The following is a 13945-nucleotide window of genomic DNA, read 5'->3' as shown; positions in this document are numbered from 1 at the left end:
AAAAGAAAGCTGGAGTAGCAATACTCTTATCAGATAAAATAGACTTTAAAATGAAGAATGTTATAAGAGACAAGGAAGGACACTACATAATGATCAAGGGATCAATCCAAGAAGAAGATATAACAATTATAAATATATGTGCACCCAACATAGGAGCACCTCAATACATAAGGCAACTGCTAACAGCTATAAAAGAAGAAATCGACAGTAACACAATAATAGTGGGGGACTTTAACAGCTCACTTACACCAATGGACAGATCATCCAAAATGAAACTAAATAAGGAAACAGAAGCTTTAAATGACACAATAGACCAGATAGATTTAATTGATATTTATAGGACATTCTATCCAAAAAACAGCAGATTACACTTTCTTCTCAAGTGCACACGGAACATTCTCCAGGATAGATCACACCTTGGGTCAAAAATCAAGCCTCAGTAAATTTAAGAAAATTGACATCATGTCAAGCATCTTTTCTGACCACAACGCTGTAAGATTAGAAATGAATTACAGGGAAAAAAACGTAAAAAACACAAACACATGGAGGCTAAACAATACGTTACTAAATAACCAAGAAATCACTGAAGAAATCAAAGAGGCAATCAAAAAATACCTAGAGACAAATGACAATGAAAACACGACGATTGAAAACCTATGGGATGCAGCAAAAGCAGTTCTAAGAGGGAAGTTTATAGCTATACAAACCTACCTCAAGAAACAAGAAAAATCTCAAACAATCTAACCTTACACGTAAAGGAACTAGAGAAAGAAGAACAAATAAAACCCAAAGTTAGCAGAGGGAGAGAAATCATAAAGATCAGAGCAGAAATAAATGAAAAACAAACAAAGAAAACAATAGCAAAGATCAATAAAACTAAAAGCTGGTTCTTAGAGAAGGTAAACAAAATTGATAAACCATTAGCCAGATTCATCAAGAAAAAGAGGGAGAGGACTCAAATCAATAAAACTAGAAATGAAAAAGGCGAAGTTACAACAGACAACACAGAAATACAAAGCATCCTAAGAGACTACTACAAGCAACTCTATGCCAATAAAATGGACAACCTGGAAGAAATGGACAAATTCTTAGAAAGGTATAACCTTCCAAGACGGAACCAGGAAGAAATCGAAAATATGAACAGACCTATCACAAATAATGAAATTGAAACTGTGATTTAAAATCTTCCAACAAACAAAAGTCCAGGACCAGATGGCATCACAGGTGAATTCTATCAAACATTTAGAGAACAGCTAACACCCATCCTTCTCAAACTCTTCCAAAAAATTGCAGAGGAAGGAACACTCCCCAATTCATTCTATGAAACCACTATCACCCTGATACCAAAACCAGACAGAGATACTAAAAAAAAGAAAATTACAGACCAATATCACTGATGAATATAGATGCAAAACTCCTCAACAAAATACTAGCAAACAGAATCCAACAACACATTAAAAGGATCATACACCATGATCAAGTGGGATTTATCCCAGGGATGCAAAGATTCTTCAATATATGCAAATCAATCAATGTGATACACCATATTAACAAATTGAAGAATAAAAACCATATGATCATCTCAATAGATGCAGAAAATGCTTTTGACAAAATTCAACACAAATTTATGATAAAAACTCTCCAGAAAGTGGGCATAGAGGGAACCTACCTCAACATAATAAAGGCCACATATGACAAATCCACAGCAAACATCATTCTCAATGGTGAAAAACTGAAAGCATTTCCTCTAAGATCAGGAACAACACAAGGATGTCCACTCTCACCACTATTATTCAACATAATTTTGGAAGTCCTAGCCACAGCAATGAGAGAAGAAAAATAAAAGGAATCCAAATTGGAAAAGAAGAAGTAAAACTGTCACTGTTTGTGGACGACATGATACTATACATAGAGAATCCTAAAGATGCTACCAGAAAACTCCTAGAGCTAATCAATGAATTTGGTAAAGTAGCAGGATACAAAATTAATGCACAGAAATCTCTTGCATTCCTATACACAAATGGTGGAAAATCTGAAAGAGAAATTGAGGAAACACTCCCATTAACCATTGCAACAAAAAGAATAAAATACCTAGAAATAAACCTACCTAGGGAGACAAAAGACCTTTATACAGAAAACTATAAGACACTGATGAAAGAAATTAAAGATGAAACAAACAGATGGAGAGATATACCATGTTCTTGGATTGGAAGAATCAATATTGTGAAAATGACTATACTACCCAAAGCAATGTACAGATTCAGTGCAATCCCTATCAAATTACCAATGGCATTTTTTACAGAACTAGAACAAAAAACCTTAAAATTTATATGGAGACACAAAAGACCCCGAAGAGCCAAAGGAGTCTTGAGGGAAAAAAAACGGAGCTGGAGGAATCAGACTCCCTGACTTCAGACTATACTACAAAGCTACAGTAATCAAGACAATGTGCTACCGGAAGAAAAACAGAAATACAGATCAATGGAACAAGATAGAAAGCCCAGAGATAAACCCACACAACTATGGTCAACTAATCTATGACAAAGGAGGCAAGGATATACAATGGAGAAAAGACAGTCTCTTCAATAAGTGGTGCTGGGAAAACTGGACAGCTACATGTAAAAGAATAAAATTAGAACACTCCCTAACACCATACACAAAAATAAACTCAAAATGGATTAGAGACCTAAATGTAAGACCAGACACTATAAAACTCTTAGAGGAAAACATAGGAAGAACACTCTTTCACATAAATCACAGCAAGATCTCTTTTGATCCACCTCCTAGAGTAATGGAAATAAAAACAAAAATAAACAAATGGGACCTAATGAAACTTAAAAGCTTTTGCACAGCAAAGGAATCCATAAACAAACGAAAAGACAACCCTCAGAATGGGAGAAAATATTTGCAAACGAATCAACTGACAAAGGATTAATCTTCAAAATATAGAAACAGCTCATGCAGCTCAATATTTAAAAAACAAACAACCCAATCCAAAAATGGGCAGAAGACCTAAATAGACATTTCTCCAAAGAAGACATACACATGGCCAAGAAGCACATGAAAAGCTGCTCAACATCACTAATTATTAGAGAAATGCAAATCAAAACTACAATGAGGTATCACCTCACACCAGTCAGAATGGGCATCATCAGAAAATCTACAAACAACAAATGCTGGAGAGGGTGTGGAGAAAAGGGAACCCTCTTGCACTGTTGGTGGGAATGTTAATTGATACAGCCACTATGGAGAAGAGTATGGAGGTTCCTTAAAAAACTAAAAATAGAATTACCATATGACCCAGCAGTCCCACTACTGGGCATATACCCAGAGAAAACCATAATTCAAAAAGACACATGCACCCCAATGTACGTTGCTGCACTATTTACAATAGCCAGGTCATGGAAGCAACCTAAGTGCCCATCAACAGACGAATGGATAAAGAAGTTGTGGTACGTATATACAATAGAATATTACTCAGCCATAAAAGGGAATGAAATTGGGTCATTTGTAGAGACGTGGATGGATCTAGAGGCTGTCGTATTGAGTGAAGTAAGTCAGAAAGAGCAAAACAAAAATACTGTATATTAACGCATATATGTGGAACCTAGAAAAATGGTACAGATGAACCGGTTTGCCAGGCGGAAATAGAGACACAGGTGCAGAGAACAAACGTATGGACACCAAGGGGGGAAAGTGGTGGTGGTGGTGGTGGTGGTGTGATGAATTGGGAGATTGGGATTGACATGTATACACTTATATGTATAAAATGGATAACTAATAAGAACCTGCTGTATAAAAAAATAAAAGAAAAAAAAGGGTTGAGGTAATAGAAATAATGTAAATTTCAAAGCACCCTTTTCAATATAATATTTATTAATAAAATGCTATTTTTATAATGTGATTTAAATATACTTTTGCCAAAGTTGTGGAGATAGATTTTACTCATTTAATTTATGAATACATTTAATTTATGAGTACATCGTGTAATCTAATTGGTAAAATCAGTCCTCTTGGTCAAAGCAACAATGTAAATCAGGCTTAGTTTGTGAGAAAGGTCTGGCTTCTTTCCTCCCCCAACTTTATTTAATACATATACAGTATATATTTATATGTTTCAAGAAAGATTATAAAGCATTGTGAAGTAAATTATAGATAGTATCTGGCAACATTACTGAAAGCCTTTGAGATTAAAATAATGTATATCTAATATAATTGGCCTTTTTCCTTTTTATGTTATAAAACCAGATGAAAAGAATATGCTATTTCTTTATTACTTATTTTGAAATAATGAACTAGCATGTGTAGCTGCAGTTACAGGTAAGTTACTTATTAAGCAAGGAATGTGATAAAAGGCACTGCATGCTTTTTGTTAAATATGTGTGGCATGTATCAAATACAAGTGTTTGGCTTTTCAGAATAAGAATCATGTATAAAAATCAGAAATAGCCCTGTTAACTCCTTAGATACTATGTTCAAACTTTCCTTGTGTATCTAATAAAAAAGAAAGATACTACTAAAACTAATTGGCCTTGCAGCTGGCATCTACTTTTATTTTTTGTTTTTATTAGGATTTAGAAAATACTAAGTATTTAATTAGTTGAAATAAGATGAAGGTTGACTATAGCTGGAATAAATTTTTCATTATATGCTTTATAAAATAGATTTTAGCTTATTGATTCACACTGAATTTTAAACAAATTAAGTAAAATTTTCATCTAAAATCATATATAGTAGTCCCAGAAAACCCTCAAATTATGTTGAAGAGTCCATGCCACAGGCTTGTTCTGCTTATTCAGTTTGAACATGCTTTTCTTTCCAGCTAATGATACGGCCTAAGGATGAGTGTTAAGAATAGCCTAAAAGAATTGCTTGTATTTAAAAAGCTGCTTACACACTTCAATACTTTTCACCAATGCTGTCTTTGCTTTCCCCTCATGGAACTTCTCCTAAAAAATGATGCATCCTTTGACAATAGTTAAGGAATAGAAGAGGCAAAGTCATTAAATAAAAGTGCTAGACTCACACTGAGTTAGATACACCTCAACAAGAACAAAATATTCCATTTCTAACCCCTAGCTTCTCCTTTAACAGAAATAAGTATAAGCCTTAGCATGTGCGTTTAGTGACTTGATTTGTGATTAAGATGCTTCCCAGAGACCAATTATTTTGCATAGTCTTTTTGTTTGCCTGTCTGGAGGGTTTTGCACAGTGAGGTAAATGGTGACAGGTATGCCTTCCTTTTGTAAAGTGGGAGAAAGACTATTGTGAAAGGAAAGGTGGAAAAGAGTCAGCACATACCTTTACCACAGGCAGGTCAATTTTAGGACACAATTCATTTGAAAATGGAAAAAATCTTGAGTTAATTTTCCTAAAATTATATGCCCACATTCCCCTCGGCTTATAATTTATGCCTCCCCCTGTTGGAAGAATGCTGAATTACTACACAGTGAAGATTCTAATTCACAGAACATCCCATATTTTTTCCCCATCCCTCTGGTCCCCAACTTTCCTGCACAGTTACTTACGCTCCTAAGACATTTTTCAAAAAGTTTAAAATAGGTTAAAAAGCAATTGTATTTGTAATGGGACAACTCCCATTACAAATACATAGAAATGCTGGATAAAATACAAGAAAAAGTCTTTAACTATATAGCTGAGCTTGTGAGAAAGAGAGAGGAATCTGCAGGTAACAGAAAGGAAGGAGGTGCTGAAATCTGAGGGAAAGGACTCCAGTGACTGTTGCAAATGCCAGGGGTATTGGGGGAGGTGGGAGGAGTTACCATAAGTTAGGGACTTGGATTTTAAGGCCTGTGCATGTATAAACGACATGGTCCTGGACCTGCTCCAGTCAGGAAGTTGGAACAGAAATCTATGAGAAGCTGGAACTACCAAAGGGTGGCACCCTCAGTGAAAGGACAGTAGAAAAAAATCTGCTCACCAGCACATGGAAGTGACAAGAAAATACATATTTCTTTACCCATATGCTGGGTAACGAAAAATATTTTCACTGGAACATTGAAAACCCAGGCCTGCTTCTCACATTGGTTTTGGCTTTGTCTTAATACTGCCCTGGTAGTCCAGGAATCCCTAAATTAAGAAATGAACATAAAAATTGATCCTGGGCCACTGGAGAACCCTGAGGCACTTACAGGAGCAAATGTAAAACCATTCTGGAGGGATGCTTCTCCACCTAAGGGCACATGAGGTTCTCATGGAATAAAACCAATCCAGGCAAAAAAGAGTTTTTATAATAAAAGAGGATAAAACACACAAAGGAGAAATCAAACATGAGCTCAGTCAGGAGACACAAAACAAGAGGATTAGAGCCCTAAAATCCTGAAATATTAGACTGATAATCCAGAAGAGAATATAAAATGAGTATGCATAAAATAATTAAACATGAAAGAAGAGATCCAAACCCTAAGGTTAAAAGAAAGACCTTATGAAGAAAACAACAGGTGAATATGGGAAACCACCAAAGAGAAATTTTAGGAATGGAAGACATAATCATTGTAATTTAAAATAAATAGTTAAACAGTGGATTAGACACAACTGAAGAGAAATAACTAATTAGCTAGAAGCTAAATCTGATGGTATTATCCAGAAGGCAGCAAAAAAAAGGTAGAAAATATGAATGAGAAGTTGAGATATACAGAAAAGGGACAGACATAATAGAAGAGAGTGTGGAAGAGGCAAGATTTAAAATGATAATGGCTGAGAATTTTCAAGACTGATAAAAGATGTAACTCCTCAGATTCCAGAATCATAATGCATCTTGAAAAGTTTAAATAAACATAAATCCACACATAGCTACATTTAGTAACAAAGACATAAAGAAGGATTTAAAAACTCAAAGAGATGAAATATAGATTAACCACAAAGAAACAACAATTAGATAGAAGACTACTCACAACAATAATATTGTCCAGAAAACAATGGAATGATATCTTCAAAGTGGGAAAGGAAATATAAAAATTAATCTAGAATTCTGTACCCAGCTAAAGCATCCTTCAAGCATAAACATGAAATGAGGGTAGCTTCAGACCAAAAAAAAAAAGTCTGAGAAAATTTATACTAAAAGACCTTCCCTTAAAGAGCTACTAAAAGTTGTATTTTAGAAGAAGATAATTAAACTCAGAGAAAGAAATGGGATACAAGAAGCTGATAAAAGTAAAAGAGGATTAGGCAAAGCCTTTGTAGAAAGGCACTAGCACCAAAGGGGAAATGAAAGATTAACTGGACTAAATCAAAATTAAAAACATCTTTGAAAGACACTCCCTTTCTCCTCTCCACAGAGCACATTATTTCTTTGTTGTTGCATCAGTTCTCTATTGACACAATAATGCTGATAACAAACCACCTGAAGACTTATTGTTCTCATTCATAAGTCTGTGGTAGCTGAGCCATTATCTGATCTTGACTGGACTCACTCAAGCATCTACGATCAGCTGCTGATCTTGGCTGGGCTCTCACACAGTGAGGGTTGGCTAGCTATTGTCTGGACTAGGATGATCTCCCTTTTCTCCACACGTCTTTATATCTCTCCAGTGGACTAGCTGGGGCAAGTTCTCACACTGAGGCAGAGATGCAAAAGCGAGCAAGCTCAATGCACAAGAGAGCAAGCAGAAGCACACAGGTGCTTTTCAAACCCCTGCTTGTTGCTGTCTGTTAGCATTGCATTGGCCTAGGTAAGTTATATGGCCAAACCCGTAGTCAGAGGGGGAGGGGACTACAGAGTTACATGGCAAAGGGTATGGAGACAAGGAGTCCTTACTGGGGGCCATTAACAGAATACACAACTGTGTTTATTATTAGTTTAGGTTTATCTGTTTAATAAACTCCATATAGTTCATTTCATACTCAATTGTCATTCCCCTTCTCAAAGTAAAATTTCTATTGTTATTTGTTATTACAGACGTATAAGAAACAAATCAGAAGGGTAAGCTGGGACGAAGTGAGAGAGTGGCATGGACATATACACACTACCAAATGTAAAATAGCTAGCTAGTGGGAAGCAGCCGCATAGCACAGGGAGATCAGCTCAGTGCTTTGTGACCACCTAGAGGGGTGGGATAGGGAGGGTGGGAGGGAGGGAAACGCAAGAGGGAAGAAATATGGGGATATATGTATATGTATAGCTGATTCACTTTGTTATATAGCAGAAACTAACACACCATTGTAAAGCAATTATACTCCAATAAAGATGTTAAAAAAAAAAAAAGAAATCAGAATAGACAAGCAAAATGAACATAAAGAAATATGTTAATGACCCCCACTTACAGAGACAATCACTCTTCTTTTTTTTTTTGAGACAATCACTCTTGATGGATCTTCTTCTCAATCTTTCTCTCTCTACCTCTCTGTATATATGTATATATGTATGTATAATTATATCTAGATTAGTTGTATAATTAATTTTAAAATTATATATAAAATTATGTATAATATAAAAATTAATTTAGAACGGTTATTAGGTCTCAGTGAAAAGTCATGTTTCACAGAGTGATATGTAAAACTCACCTGCACATCGAAAATCATTGTATTCAGGCACAGGCTTCTTATGCTATATGTAAGTTTTACCTTTTGAATGAGATGCTTCTGCTTCTGCTTCTGCAGCAGTTGTATCTCTGACATTCATGTGGTCACTGGTATTATTACATGCCCTGTGGAATGCTAAACGTTGACATTTTATGAAGTTATATAGTCATCATACAGTTTCTTGAGAAATTGAAGTATTGAATTTTTATTAAACACGCACTTTCTTTTTTTTCCTTTGAGCTCATTTTTGTCAAAGGTCTTACTGCACAATATAAAAGTGTTACCAAATAATAGCATAAATAAACAATTATATGTTATCACCATGCAATTAATTACAAAACCACTGTGACAAGCGTGTCCAGTCTACTTTCAATATACTCTATTGCAGCACTGTTCAGTCCCTATTTCCTACACATAATTCATATAAGCTAACCTAGAATTTCCCAGGTTTCCCATGACGGGTGGCTTAGCAGGGCTGGTACTGCTGTGTGGTATGCCAAATAGTCATCAGGGGCTGCCACATCTAACACGTCTCCCACCACCATCCAAGTTCACAAAAAGTTCACTGTCCTTGCCTTATTTTATAAATAAGTACCCAGCATGTTGTTCTTGAAAGAGAATTCATAGCTAACTTGCCTCTAGAAAGGGTTGGAAAAAGAGATACAGAATATTGCTGGTTATATTTCAATTTTAACCGTGAGTTACAGTGAGAATTCTGTTTGCTGCAGATGTATCACACACACTAGAGTTGGCAGAAGCTGAAGTACAAAGTGAAGGTTTACCAAACTCAGTCCAGCATATATTTTTTTTTAAACCAAGATAAAGGTCCCCATTTATCATCACCAAGCAACACGTATATTTCTTTTTATTTATTTATGTATTTATTTATTTTTGGCTGTGTTGGGTCTTTGTTGCTGCGCATGGGCTTTCTCTAGTCGCGGCGAGCGGGGACTACTCTTCATTGTGGTGTGCGGGTTTCTCATTGTGGTGGCTTCTCCTGTTGTGGAGCACGGGCTCTAGGCACTCGGGCTTCAGTAGTTGTGGCACACGGGCTCAGTAGTTGTGGTGCACGGGTTTAGTTGCTCCGTGGCATGTGGGATCCTCCCGGACCAGGGATCGAACCCATGTCCCCTGCATTGGCAAGCGGATTCTTAACCACTGTGCCACCAGGGAAGTCCCCAGTCTAGCATATTGTAATACAATTATTAATAATAGTATGTGGTTTTTAAAAAATGACAAATCTGAGAAAAATGCCAAAATGGATGGCAGTTGGACCACAATAAACCTGAAGTATTGTTGCCCTGATTATAAACCTGTAGTAATTAAGATGATGCATTGTGGGCACAGGGATAGACAAACAGACCATTGGCAGAATAGAGTGACCAGAATTGACCAACAGATAAATGGAAACCTGATACATGACAGACCTGTGAGGAAAGAGTAATTCGTACTGGGAAATTTTGTTATCTATGTGGAAAAAAATAAAAGTACAGGGCTTCCCTGGTGGCGCAGTGGTTGAGAATCTGCCTGCTAATGCAGGGGACACGGGTTCGAGCCCTGGTCTGGGAAGATCCCACATGCCACGGAGCAGCTGGGCCCGTGAGCCACAACTACTGAGCCTGCGCGTCTGGAGCCTGTGCCCCGCAACGGGAGGGGCCGCGATAGTGAAAGGCCCGCGCACCGCGATGAAGAGTGGCCCCCACTTGCCGTAACTAGAGAAAGCCCTCGCACGAACCGAAGACCCAACACAGCGAAAAATAAATAAATAAATAAATAAAGTAGCTATTAAAAAAAAAAAAAAGAGTAATAGTTTAAAAAATAAATAAATAAATAAAAGTACATTTATACCTTTTAAATAAAAGTACATTTACCTTACACCAATCATAAAAATTCAATTCAGAATTGACTTAAGTGTGAAGGGCCAGTGTTTAAAATATTTAGAAAAAAATGAGTAGGAGAGCTTTTTGGCTTTGGGGTGGGAAGGATTCCTTAAATGAGATGCACAAAACAAAATTCTATTTAGGGAACAAAATTGATAAACTTGACTACATTAAAATTGATAACTTTTGTTCATAAATAGGCACCGTAAAGGGAGTAAAAAGACAAGCTACAAACTCAATTAAAATATCTACAACTCAATTAACAGAAATTTAGGATCCAGAATATGTAAAAAAACTCCAATGAATCAACTAGAAAAAAAAAACACAATAGAAAAATGCACAAAAAGACATGACAAGACATTTAACAGGACAAACAATAAGAATTATCAATCAGTACACGAAAAGGTGATTGACCTCATTCATAATCAGGGACAAGCAACATAAAACCATAGTAAGATATCTTTATCACAGCTATCAGATTGGCACAGAGTTAAAATGTCAGAAACTATCAAGTGTTGATGAAGATGTGGAGCAGCTAGGACTCTCATTCACTGTTTTTGAGACTGTACATTGTACACGTTTGGAAAACAGTTTGATATTTTCTGTTAAAGATGCACAACAATTACCACTCAGTTATTCAATTCTTATGAGTATACATCCTAGAGAAACTTTTGCTCATGTGTACCAAAGACAAGTGGAAAATGATATTCAAGCATTGTTTTTAATAGCAAACAAAAGCATTGGGAAGCTTACAGACTGGAGATAAATTGTGGAATAGTCATAAACTGCAGTTACATGGATCAAGATGGTTGAATGTAAAACATATTGTACTACAGAGTGAAAAAAAAATGTCTCCAAGAAAAAATAACAGATTTAATTTCATTTATATAAATATACACATTTCAAAAATAGCAAAATCAAACAATATTTTTGTGGATATCTACACGTATAGAAATAGTATTAAAGCATGCCTGGGAATGATAACACCACTTTCAGAATAATAGTTACCCTTGAGGACAGAGGGAAGGAAATGGATTTGGGAAGAAATTCATGTTCCAACCATGCTATTACTTTATTTCTTTTTTAAAAATCTGAAACATTTATGGGAACATGGGATGAAGTTGGTGGTGGATATATGGTACTCAGTATATTCTTTTCTTTTTCCTATAGGATCAATTGGTATACATAATAACTCTTTTCAAAGACAAAAGAAAAATGCAAAGGAGAAAAACACTGATGTGCTGCGTCCCTCAGCAGGAGCTGACTAATATATATTTCTCCCCTTTGCTCAGCTGGCCCCCAGGCCTAGCCGCAAACATGACTGTGGGCTAGGAGGCTTCCTCTGGGGTTCTACCTCCCTGCTGACTAAGGCACCCCCAGGAAAAGGAGGCTGGACTGAATCTGGCCCACCTTGATGTTCCTTGCTCTGTGTCATCCCTAAGGGTAGCCGGCAGGGCTTTGGGGCCAGAGGAGTCGACAGTGGGTCCCTTCACACACTTCCCCAGCTGGCTTTCTACAACGTTTCTCACACTATACCTGGCACAAAGAAGGTGTCCAAGATGTGTTTGTTGTATCGCCCCGAGCCATTGTTGGCACTTCAATGAGCTGCTGCTAGGACATGAAAACAGCTACGTGGTGAAATGGTGTTTGCCAGCATCTGTCGTATTCCCTAGCTCGGCCAGCACTCTAGCTAACATTCTCTGGGAAGTCTGGCCCATTTGCAGGAAGCTGACAGCAGGTATTCAGAACTTTTAGGATTTGGGCTTAATTTCAGCTAAACAGGATAATACGGGCTCTATGACAATGAGAAACAGACTCTGCTGTCTTTTCCTGCTTTCTCAACATTTCAAGTTCGTATACTATCCACCCATATACAACTTTCTTCTTTAGAAAGTCATCTGAGAAACTGGCAAAAGCACCATCTCAGAGCTCTCTATTTTTATCCCTATGTGTAATCAATGGGAACCAACTGTGATAGAAATGGAGGATTATGAATTGATAAGAGCAAACTATTGACATTTGCTTTTGTTCCTGGGCAAGCTAATGAAGGAAAATGTACCTAATATGTGGAAGTATAATGGACATTTTGTGGGTCAGCCTTTCTATAGGTGTAAATGATTTCTGTGTCTATTTTCAGAGAGGGGAAAAAAATGCTTTCCACATTCAAATTGGTTGGACCTGGGAAAAGTTTTCATGGAAATGATTTTCTAGAAACGTTGAGATATAAGACATCAGCTCTTTCTCCTCTCATTTATTAATCTGTGAATTTAATATCTATTTTCTGCTATCCTCTTATAATAAAAAACTAGGGGCTGCCCTGGTGACGCAGTGGTTAAGAATCTGCCTGCCAATGCAGGAGACACGGGCCCAGCCCTGGTCCGGGAAGATCCCACATGCCGCGGAGCAACTAAGCCCGTGCGCCACAGCTCCTGAGCCTGCGCTCTAGAGCCCATGCGCCACAACTACTGAAGCCCGCGCGCCTAGAGCCCGTGCTCCGCAACAACAGAAGCCACAGCAATGAAAAGCGCGCACATGACAACAAAGAGTAACCCCCGCTTGCTGCAACAAGAGAAAGCCGGCGCACAGCAAAGAAGATCCAATGCAGCCAAAAATAAATAAATAAATAAATAAATAAATTAATTAATTTTTAAAAACCTGTTCTCCAACTTGATAACACTATTGATAATTTTTTTAAAAATCACATTGCAAAAACTGCACCACTCTAAAAATAAGCCATTTTTATTTTCCCATGTTCTTACCTTCCAGTCTTATTCTATACAGAGATATTCTTTTTTACATGGTGGAATCACAGCATATAGATTTGTATTCAATTTCGTTTAGGGGTATGATGTGACTTCAAAATAAAATGGCACGCGAGTCTCATGACTTTATAATCATGCTGATAATACATTATCACATATACATTCACATATAGATAAAATTTTGTATGTTTTAAAGTATCTGTAAGCATTTTATGGTATGTAAATGTCACCTCCTTGTAAAAAACATTTGGATTTTTTAAAGTTGGCTCTTTCAAACTCGCAGAGTTCTCAACCAAGACAGAGAAAAGATTTATTTAAGGCTTAAAACCGAACAAAGTTGAGTTACCTATAATAGTCAAATCACAAAGACAGAAAGTAGAATGGTGGTTACCAGGAGCTGGGAGTAAGGGGGACTGGGGAGTCATTGTTTAATGGGAATTTCAGTTGGGGAAGATGAAAAAGTTCTGGAGATGTATGGTGGTGAGAGTTGTATAAAAATGTGAATGTACTTAATGCCACTGAACTTAAAAATCATTAAAATGGTAAATTTTATGTTATGTGTACTTTACCACAATAAAAAATGCTTTAAAAAACTAAACTGTTAATTACTAAGTAATAACATTTACTGCCTCAAATTTGTTTTGAAATGTGACAATATGTAAATAATAAATACATTAATGTTAAAATTCATTGGGTTTCAGAATTGTAGGTTCAGAAGCAAATGAATAAAGGAATTTTGCCTCAAAAGGAAATTAAAATTAA

At 36.6% G+C, this 13945-nt stretch overlaps 1 long non-coding RNA gene across 2 annotated transcripts in view; it reads left to right on the top strand.

Annotated features, from left to right (window-relative positions):
* Positions 1-13075, top strand: part of LOC132377110 (uncharacterized) — a 31594-nt gene extending 18519 nt beyond the window's left edge. For both annotated transcript variants that reach the window (XR_009506530.1, XR_009506529.1), the window contains exon 3: positions 12731-13075. This is a non-coding gene — a long non-coding RNA (uncharacterized LOC132377110). The remainder of the gene's footprint in view (positions 1-12730) is intronic.
* The last annotated feature ends 870 nt before the right edge of the window (positions 13076-13945 follow it).

This window comes from Balaenoptera ricei, chromosome 13, assembly GCF_028023285.1.
Source record: "Balaenoptera ricei isolate mBalRic1 chromosome 13, mBalRic1.hap2, whole genome shotgun sequence".
In the NCBI taxonomy this organism is placed as follows: Eukaryota; Metazoa; Chordata; class Mammalia; order Artiodactyla; family Balaenopteridae; genus Balaenoptera; species Balaenoptera ricei.
The sequence above is the reverse complement of the archived record's forward strand: the minus strand, read 5'-3'. Positions and strand labels throughout refer to the sequence as shown.